Source organism: Penaeus vannamei, chromosome 22, assembly GCF_042767895.1.
Source record: "Penaeus vannamei isolate JL-2024 chromosome 22, ASM4276789v1, whole genome shotgun sequence".
In the NCBI taxonomy this organism is placed as follows: Eukaryota; Metazoa; Arthropoda; class Malacostraca; order Decapoda; family Penaeidae; genus Penaeus; species Penaeus vannamei.
Window position 1 is genome coordinate 9,160,221 of NC_091570.1, and position 10,684 is coordinate 9,170,904.

Sequence of the window (10,684 nt, forward strand, 5' to 3'; positions counted from 1 at the left end):
TTCCTCGTTAACGAATACGTATTGAAATATCTCCAAACACACTCCTACGAATAAAAATAAAAGGATCACATACTCGTTATTTATCTAAAACAAAATAATCTTTGGAAAGTTCGTTCGCATCGCAAGTGAGCCGGAATGCAAGTCGTTACAACAGGCTCCAACAAACGAATAAATTTATTTTCTTCTTTTAGATCCTAACACAAGACTACCTCCCCCCCCCCCTCCTCCTCTTCCCTACCACTCTTTCCCCCCCTCTCCCCCCCCGCTCCTCCCCACCACTCCTTCCCTCATACCCTCATAAAATCCCAGCTGTCTGGATTTCGCAATACACCAAAAACATCAACAAATAGATATAAATATAGCTTTGTCAGCGGAGTAATCGGTATTCTGAAGAGTGACTGAAAGTGACAGGGGTGGGGTGGGGTAGGGGATGGAGGGAGGGAGGGATGGAGGGAGGGAGGGAGGGAGGCAGAGAGGGAGGGAGGCAGAGAGGGAGGGAGGGAGGGAGCAGAGAGGAGGGAGGGAAAGGGGGAGAGAGGGAGGGAGGGAAAGGGGGAGAGAGGGAGGGAAAGGGGGAGGGAGGGAGGGGAGAGAGAGAAAGAGAGAGAGAGAGAGAGAGAGAGAGAGAGAGAGAGAGAGAGAGAGAGAGAGAGAGAGAGAGAGAGAGAGAGAGAGAGAGAGGGAGGGAGAGAGAGAGAGAGAGAGAGAGAGAGAGAGAGAGAGAGAGAGAGAGAGAGAGAGAGAGGGAGAGAGAGATAGATAGAGAGAGAGAGAGAGAGGAAGGGAGAGAGAGGGAAGGAGGGAGGGAGGAGAGGGAAGGAGGGAAGAGAGGGAGGGAGGAGGGAGGGAGGGAGGAGAGAGGGGAGAGAGAGAAAGAGAGAGAGAGAGAGACAGAGAGAGGGGAGAGAGAGAGAGGAAGGAGGAGAGGGAGAGGGGAAGGAGGACAAGGAGGGAGGGAGGGGAGAGAGAGAAAGAGAGAGAGAGACAGAGAGAGGGGAGAGGGGAGAGAGGAAGGAAGGAAGGGAGGGAGGGGTCAGGAGCCAGGGAAAGGCGCCGGAGACTCTCGTTCACCGGATTTGTATGCCGCGTCAGGGAGGCCCACCGAACAGAATCTAAACTTCCCTTGAACAATAAAAAAAAAAAAAAAAAAAATCAAAGTTCTGTATTTTTCTTTCTTTCTTCTGTAGCATTTAAAACGAAATATCTCCGATAATGAAAATGGTAATTATGAAAAAAGTAATTAGTATCCTCCATGTTGTTACCAGCGGATACCGTTTAACACAACCGTTATGAAATTGTACCAAATATAATAATAAAAAAAAACTGACCGACAAAAAAGGGGACTTTCACATTACACTTTTTTTTCTTCTTGTCAAGGCATAAACGCTAAAATGTGAAACGAATAATAAAAAATAATAATAAAAACAGCTCTCAATAAACCAGTAGAATAAATATGGGATGATATTAAATGAGAGAAAATAAAAGAATAAGAAAAAACAGAATAAGGACAGAGGAAAGGAGCGAGGAGTAAAACGAATAATAAAAATAATAATAATGATGATAACCGCTCTCCACATCCCAGCAGAATAAGTACGGAACGATATTAAAAGCAAAAGAAAAAAAATAAAGACATAGGAAAGGAGGAAGGAGGAGGAGGAGATGGAAAAGAGAAGGAGGAGTAATAGGAGAAGGAGGTGGAGATGGAAAAGAGAAGGAGGAGAAATAGGAAGAGGAGGAGAAAGAGGAAAAAGAAGAGAAAGAGGAGAAACAGAAAGAGGAGGAGGAGGGGGGATGAAGAAAGAGGAGCAAGAAGAGAAGGGAGGAGAAAGATGGGAAGGAGGAGGAGGAGGAAGAGGAAGAGGAGAAAGAGGGAGTGGAGGAGGAGGAGGAGGAGGAGGAGGAGGAGGGGAAGGAGAAAGAGGAAAAAGAAGAGAAAGAGAACAAAGAGGGAGTGGAGGAGGAGGAGGAGGGGAAGGCAGAAAGAGGAACAAGAAGAGGAGGAGGAGGAGGAGGGAGGAGGAGGAGGAGTGGAGGAGGAGAAGTAGGGAGTGGAGGAGGAGGAGGGGAAGGAGAAAGAGGAGGGGGAAGGAGAAAGGAAAGAAGAGGAGGAGGAGAAAGAGGGAGTGGAGGAGAAGAAAGAGGAGGAAAGAGGAGGAGGAGGAGGAGGGGATGGAGAAAGAGAAGGAGGAGAAAGAGGAGAAAGAGGAGGGGCAGCGAGTGAGCGACAGGTGGAGGGCGCATCGGAAGTCACCCGACACCTGCCGGCCGTTGCATCCGCTGTCACAATGCATGTGCGAGTGACATATTGTTTCATAAAAGGGGGGGGAGGGAGAGAGGGAGATGGGAGAGGGGGTCGAGAGAGAGAGAGAGGGAGAGGGAGAGAGAAAGAGAAGGGAGACAAAGGGAGAAAATGAGGTTAAACACCGTTAGGGTGAGGGGCCGGGGTGGAGGGAGAGGGTGTAGGGTGAGGGGCCGGGGTGGAGGGAGAGGGTGTAGGGTGGGGGGCGTCCCTACTACAGCGTCAGGGTGAGATAGGGTGCGAGGGTGAGGTGTGAGGGGTGAGGGTGAGGGTGAGGGTGAGGATGAGGTTTATGGTTACACAACAGCTTCGGTTTGCGGGCGCGGTGAGGGCGCTGCTTGGAGGACAAGGGGGGACGGTTTTACAAGTAAAATGATGAAAGATTCGGAAAGGAGAAAATGAGGCGAGAGGAGATGAGGATAATGCGGAGGTAAAAAATAATAACAATGATGATAGTAAAAAGATAAAGTAATATATATATATATATATATATATATAGATAGATAGATAGATATATATATAAATAAATGTATATATATATAAATATATAAATATATAAATATATAAATAAATATATATATATATATATATATATACATATATATACATATAAATATATATATATATATATATATATACAGATATATACATATATATATATATATATATATATATATATAGATAGATAGATAGATAGATAGATAGATAGATAGATAGATAGACAGACTGATAGATAGAGAGAGAGAGAGAGTGAGAGTGAGAGTGAGAGTGAGAGTGAGAGTGAGAGAGAGTGAGAGTGAGGTGACAGAGAGAGAGTGAGAGTGAGGGAGTAAGAATGAGAGAGAGTAGAGAGAGAGAGAGAGAGAGAGAGAGAGAGAGAGAGAGAGAGAGACAGAGAGAGAAAAAGAGAGAGGAGAGAGAGAGAGAGAGAGAGAGAAAGAGAGAGAGAGAATAAAAAAACATAACGAATTAGAGAAAAAGAGAAGGAAAACACGAAACAAACACAAAAGAAAACCACAATAAAGAAAGGGAAAACACAGACAAATGAAGAAGGAAAAATAAATAAAATAAATAAAACCCCAATCATCTTCAACAGGCCACAAGACCAAGATTTCGCCTCAGTTGCTCGAAGTGATTCTGATGCAGGTCGCCTCCTTGCCTCCACCCCCCCCCCCTCCCCGCCCCCTACCCCGGCCTCTCAGCAAGGGACGGGTGAAGACGGCGGCTTCGACCTGGCCGAGGCGCCTTCCTCTCGCTCTCGCTTCTCTTGTCTTTATCTGTCTGTCTCTATCCCACTCTTCATCTTTGCATCTTTCTTTCCTCCGCCTCTCTCCTCTTATCCTTCTTTTTCCCTCCCCCTTCATCCCCTCAATTTCCCTCTCCCTCCCTTCCCCCTCTCTCTTTCCCTCTCCCTTCCCCCTCTCTTTCCTTTCCCTTCCCCCCTCTCTCTCTCTCCCTTCCCCCTCTTTCCTTTCCCTTCCCCCTCTCCTGTCCCTTCCCCCTCTCTTTCCTTTCCCTTCCCTCCCTCTCTCCTTCCCTCTCTCCCTGTCCCTTCCCCCTCCTTTCCTTTCCCTTCCCCCCTGTCTCTCTCCACTTCCCCCTCTCCCTGTCCCTTCCCCCTCCTCTTTCCTTTCCCTTCCCCCCTGTCTCTCTCCCTTCCCCCACTCTCTCCCTGTCCCTTCCCCCCTCTCTTTCCTTTCCCTTCCCCCTGTCTCTCTCCCTTCCCCACTCACTCTCCCCTGTCCCTTCCCCTCTCTTTCCTTTCCCTTCCCCCTGTCACTCCTCTCCCTTCCCCACTCTCTCCCTGTCCTTCCCCACTCCCTCTCCCTTCCCCCTCTCACTCCCTCTCCCTTCCCCCACTCTCCCCCTCTCCCTTACCTCCCCCCCTCCTCTCCCTCCCTCCCTCAATATAATAAACAAGACCCTCGTTATCATAGCATGCATAAACTTTTAACAACTGATTTTCCTGTTTTTGTCACCAACGTTCACCAAAAACAAAACACGTTGTATGTAATTTCCATATGTATTTTTGTTGATGACTGAGCGAACACATTCATGAATACACGACATTTGCAGATTATTTTCCTTTCGGTGTTCTGTGTGGATGAGTGTAAATGTGTTTGTTTATGTGTTTGTTTGTTTGTGTGCTTGTTTGCTTGTGGGTATGTGTGTGCGTGAATGTGTGTATGTGTGCGTGTGTCTGTGTGTGAGTGAGTGAGTGAGTGAGTGAGTGAGTGAGTGAGTGAGCGAGTGAGTGGTGGTGGTGAGTGAGTGGTGAGTGAGTGTGAGTGAGTGAGTGAGTGGGTGAGTGAGTGAGTGAGTGAGTGAGTGAGTGAGTGAGTGAGAGAGAGAGAGAGTGAGTGAGTGGCAGTGGTGGTGGTGGTGAGCGAGTGGTGGTGAGTGAGTGAGGAAGAGTGAGCGAGCAGTGAGTGAGTGAGTGAGTGAGTGAGTGAGTGAGTGAGTGAGTGGGTGAGTGTGTGTGTGTGTGTGTTTGTGTGTGTGTGTGTGTGTGTGTGTGTGTGTGAATCAATGTGTGAATGTGTGTGTGTGTGAGAGAGAGTGTGTGTGTGTGTGTGTGTGTGTGTGTGTGTGTGTGTGTGTGTGTGTGTGTGTGTGTGTGTGTGTGTGTGTGTGTGTGTGTGTGTGTGTGTGTGTGTGTGAGTGAATGAATCAATGAATGAATGAGAGAGTGAGTGAGAGAGAGTATATGTGTGTGTGTGTGTGTGTTGTGTGTGTAAGTGAGAGCGAGAGTGGGTGATTGAGTGAGAGTGAGAGTGAGTGAGTGATTGAGTGTGTATGTGTGTGAGAGCGTGTGAGTGTGTGAATGGACATGCCTGTATATGGGAGTGTATGTGTGAGCGCGTGTGAGTGCGTGCGTGCGTGCGTATACGTATACATATGCGTGTGCGTGCGTGTGCGTGTCTTCACAACCAGCCCCCTGAGCAGCAGACCGCAACAGCAAAGTACTGACTTATTTAACCGCCTCCCAATGTCCACAAATCAAGGCCTGTCCCATCGGCGCCCGTGTTTACGTAAGGGCAGGTGTGGCTCCCGTCCGGCTGGAGGATTCCGTGATATAACATGTTGGAGAATAGCAATAACACTTTTGAATAATCACATACTAATGGAAACAATCATAAAATCCCAAAAACAGGGAAAGGCAATTCAAGTTGTAATAAAATAACGCTAAGAATAGTAAATATTTTGAACAATAACAATGTTATTGCAGCTACAAAAGCAACGAATTATAATGACGAAATTAAAATAACAAACCATAGTAATAACACGAACAAAAGCAATAAAAAACGCAAAGGCAATTAAACGAGAATATAAAATAACGACGAAGTCCTTAATATTTCCAATAAACAAATAAGATAACAATAACAATATAAAATATATAAATACTTATATAAAATTATGCTCTACTGTTTGTCGCTTCACTTACTAACCGTTTTCTTACGTAAAAAAAAGTTAAAATATCGAAGAAAACGTATGGATAATGAAGAACATGATTTTTTAAGACACAAATACAGATTTCTGTCTTACATATCTAAAAAGTAATTAGGCCTATATCTAAAACATAAAATCACCCCCCCCCAAAAAAAAAAAAAAAAAAAGAAAATAAAATCTGAAAATCTTAAAAAAACAATTCAATAAACCAACAATCTAAAAACATATAACCAATACCACAAACCAATCAAACAAATCAATCACAAGCAAAAACAACAACAAAAAAACAGAGATAAACCAGCAGGAACAAAGGAGGTTTCCGAGGACCGCCGAGATCGCCCCCATCCCTGACACCGGAAACCACGACATACCAATAGATACTTAAATTCCAACGTCTACCATCCGGTCAGCTGCAGTACATTAACGACTACTGCACGTAACAATGAGAATTTCACCTCCTCGTGTAACTAGTGATGGACGGAACCTGCAACTCAGCTGTTTCGATGAGGCGGTCTCCGAGAATATCGTCGGTGGAGGATACGGATGTATATTCTTTTTGACTTGATTTATGTATTAAATTTTGTACTATTTAAAGCTATTCATTTATTATTTTAAACTATTTATTTATTATCTAATTATTTGTTTGGCTAATGTCTTTCATTTGCGGATTCATTTAATTTGGGATAACGTTATAATAACGCTTTTATTCTATTATCGGTGTTACAGAATAAGGATGCTTTTTTCTTTCTTTCTTTCTCTTATTTGAGCTCATACTGTTTGAACTAAGTATTTCATTTGATTCTTTCACTTATCTAACATGTGTTGTGATGTAATTCTGAAAAAAATACAGATACAGAAGTCATCATGCCTTCTTTGTGAATGGCAGTGGTGGAGGATACGAATGTATTCTATTATTTCATTATTACTCTTACTATTATTATTACCATTATATTCAGTTCCATTCATTTAACGCGTATTGTTATGTGATTCTGAAGAAAAAGATGTACAGATACTTCTAGTAACGTAATACACAAAATTCCGTGTACTAAGCTGAACAAACAAGAGGGAAACGCACTTGGTCAAAAAATCCAATATTCTCTGCTAATTTTCTTCCTTTTCTCACATGTATCTTGATCACGAAGGAAAACATAATAAAAAAAAATCTTCTAAGACGCAATACACTCCGAAATTCGAACACCGGAAATAGGGAACAATTTTTAAATTACGGTTTACGACAACCCCCGCCAAAAAAAAAAAAAAAAAAAAAAAAAAGTTCCATATAAACCTTAACATCATCTTTAAGCATATTTGCTTTTAATAGCCGATATTTTTTTTATCTATTCAAATTTTTAAAACAGTTAGCCGTTTGAATTTTTAAAACTTACCATATTTAACCGTTACTCTTAAAAAAGAACACACTCACTTCTGAAATCTGCTTCAAAATGTCGAATTAAAGAAACTATTAATCGATATTGTGTCGATCAATACACGGATGCACTTTCAAGGTCGACTCGGCACTGGAAATCAACTCAATATTTTCAGTTTTTACTGGAAGCTTGAACAGTTTCACATACGATTACATCACTGAGAGATCGTGCTTGCGGGTAAATACATACACACATGAATACGCACATACACACGCACACTCAAATGTAAATATATTTATGCACACACACACACACACACACACACACACACACACACACACACACACACACACAAACATACATATATATATACATATATATATATATATATATATATATATATATATATATATATATATATATATATGCATGTGCGTGCGTGTCCACATACTCCTCGGTGCAAAATTCTCGGCCAAAAGCGCCTCCGAAGTTACGCAATTTTTTACACGCCCTCAACCAGTTTGGCGGCGAGGGGCCGCGGGCGCGCACACAAGCACAGACACTTGTAACCACACACTTACACAACGCGAGCAAGTCCACGGCGGCAGAGGCTCTGTCAAATTAACGGATAAGGCACGCAGGCGAAGAGAAATGAAGCAATAAAGGAGGGCGAGGAGGGGAGCGAGGAGAGACCCGTCGGTCCTCGGCCCAAAACATCCCCGGCGCCGAGGACCGACTCCGAGGGCCACCGAAAACACATGAATACTTGAGGGCCGGCGAGGCGGGCGACTCGAGGCCTAGACGGCAGCCCGGCTTCATCTCCGCCGTGTTCGAGGTGCATCTCGAGGGCGTAATCGATCGGGCGGCGGGGAGCTGGGATGACTTAGCGGTGGGGGAGATAATTGGGGGGGGGAGGGGAAGGGCAGGGAAGATGACCTGCTGAGAGGGAGGAAGCGTCGGGAGGAACGGCGCTCGGCTTGCACACTCAACCTCGCTCTCGTACGCACGCAGACGCTCACATCTGGGGTGGCGCTTGCACACACACACACACACACACACACACATACACTCACTCACACACACACACACACATACACTCACTCACACACACACACACACACAAAGTTCAATACATATACATCCCACTCACACATTCTCTCAACGGATACGAACACACACGCAAGCAAACACCCAACAGAACAAAAGAAAACCCCAAAAATGAAGAGAAAACAAACCAATAAAAACAAATAGGATTTCAAGAAGTCCTATCAGCCCCCTCCTCAGGTTACCCGCCCTGGACAGTACCCGGGGAAAGAAACCCGAAGCTCAGGTCTTCCCTTGGAGAGGTCAAACCCAAGGGGCGACCTCCTTACCCCCTCGCGACGCCTCCCTCCGTGGTATGTCGGTCCGGGCCGAGAGGAGAGCGAGGGGGAAGACTGACAACAGTGGGGAAGTTTTGGGGGGCAATGAGGAGCATGTGGGCGAGGGTGTGTTTGTGTAACGTACACTGTGGGAGGAGGTGGAACGGCGTACAGGTTGGCAGATGGAGATAAGATTTGGGGAACGTGCCCAACGCGTAAACTCCATGGAACGTTTATAGAATCACATTTCTCATCATTCAGTATTGTACTTATCAGCTGCTGAAGAATTATTGTTAAAAAAATAGATAGATGATATAAAATTAATAAAAGGTATGTAAAAGAGGATTATGATAGCGATCTGGCATTAACATTTTACAAGCGTAAACTACACAAGGTATTTTCCAGCCTCACTGCCTGCGACACAAATCCCAAACCATGATCTAATAATCTTGTCACAGGAGAGAAACACAACTTCATCAACCACTGTGCATATTGTAAAGGACAAACTTTAAGTTCTTTTCACGAGAGGGACACATACCTTTCCGACTGAAGTACCCGAGATTCTTCTTTTGTCTCAGCTACCTCCTGATACGTGTTCTGGACACTGCCGGCACAGAGCGAGTTCAGTAACCAACCCACCTCCACAAAGGGCCCAACGTGTTGTACCGGAGCGTCCCTAGCACTTTCTTTGCTTTTGTGCTTATCGGAACTCTCTTTCCCTTTTCAAGTCTTTGTACGAGAAACTGAAGAATTCGGAATTATAGATTATTGAGAGCTAATTGTTGTGAATAGCATACTCTATGAGAAAAATCATATACTTCGAACGCCAATAGAAACCGGTATGAACTGCTAAAATACTTTAAAAATCATATATTTTTTTATCAAAAGAACTTACCAACTAACCCCTCTTTGAATAAAATATAATGTAATCATAAAAAAATCACTTGCCAATTGCACAGTTCTTCATACTGAAAGCATTCCACAAACAAAAGCACGTACGTCTGGCAGCGTTTTTGGCCTGGAATCCTGAGAACTGAGGTTAAGCAGTGGAAGCCATGCTATAAAGGTTGGAATACAACGCATTTCCGTCCTTTACTCTAATTCATTTAGTGATATTCCATAATTTCCGTAGTAATTTTCAAAGAATGAAATGAATGAAATATACGAATGGTGGGTTATAGCATAACTTTCCATAAAAAGTGAGAACAAGCAGCATTGCGTATAATTGTACCCTGAGTTGCACCGCAGGGCCTTCGCAACAAAAAAAAAAGAAAAGAAAGAAAAGAAAAAGAGAAACAATGTGTTAGTCAGCATGTCTTCTGCCACAGGCAATGCTGCTGCAATCATTACGATTTCCGATGCTGCTGTAGTTGAAATTGTATTAACGTCATTATTATAATTATGATTACTATCATTATTATATAATTTTTAAATCACCACCATAATCAAAACTACTGCATCTGCGTTGCTGTTTTATTGTTGATTAAGATATAATAATTTGTTATGGAAACTATAAATGATAATTGTTAGTGTCATCATTTTTTCAGTGTGGTTCTTTAGATAGCTTACAATAATAAGAATAATAATAACAATGATAATAATAATGGCAATGATGATAATGATAATAATAATAGTAATAATAGTAATAATAATAATAATAATAATAATAATAATAATAATGATAATAATAATAATAATAATGATAATAGTAATAATAATAATAATAATAAGGATATTGATAATGATAATCCTTATACGTCATCATCATAATCACAAATAGTAGCATTATTGTTGCAAAATACGGTTATGATTATTTTTGATATCACTGCTCTTCTAATTATTATTGTTGCTGTCTTTGTCAATATTATCAATATTATCAGTATTATTGTTATCATTAATATTAGTACTAGTATTGCCACTAGTGCTATAAAAATGTTATTATTAGTGTTAACATTAGCATACTGTCATTATCAATGCAATTGTTTTTATTATAATCATAATCATTATTATTATCATCATCATTATCATCATCATCATCATTGTTGTTATCATTATTGTTATCATTATTTTCATCATTATTGTTATCATTATTATCAATATTGTTATTAGTATCATCATTATTATTGCCATCATCAATATCCGCAGTATTTTCTTTATTGTTCTCATTATTATTGTTATTACTATTCTTTATTTATTATCGTTAGGAG

The 10,684-nt window shown here is 42.2% G+C and overlaps 1 protein-coding gene across 4 annotated transcripts in view; it reads right to left on the reverse strand.

Annotated features, from left to right (window-relative positions):
- Positions 1-9,126, reverse strand: part of LOC113802922 (glycerophosphocholine cholinephosphodiesterase ENPP6) — a 22,070-nt gene extending 12,944 nt beyond the window's left edge. For 2 of the 4 annotated variants that reach the window (XM_070136492.1, XM_070136491.1), the window contains exon 1: positions 6,205-6,287. The gene's annotated coding sequence lies outside the window, so the exon portion shown is untranslated. Of the gene's footprint in view, positions 1-6,204; positions 6,288-9,015 lie in introns of those variants that run through there. The other 2 variants (XM_070136489.1, XM_070136490.1) reach the window with 2 other exon arrangements.
- Between the last annotated feature and the right edge of the window lie 1,558 nt (positions 9,127-10,684).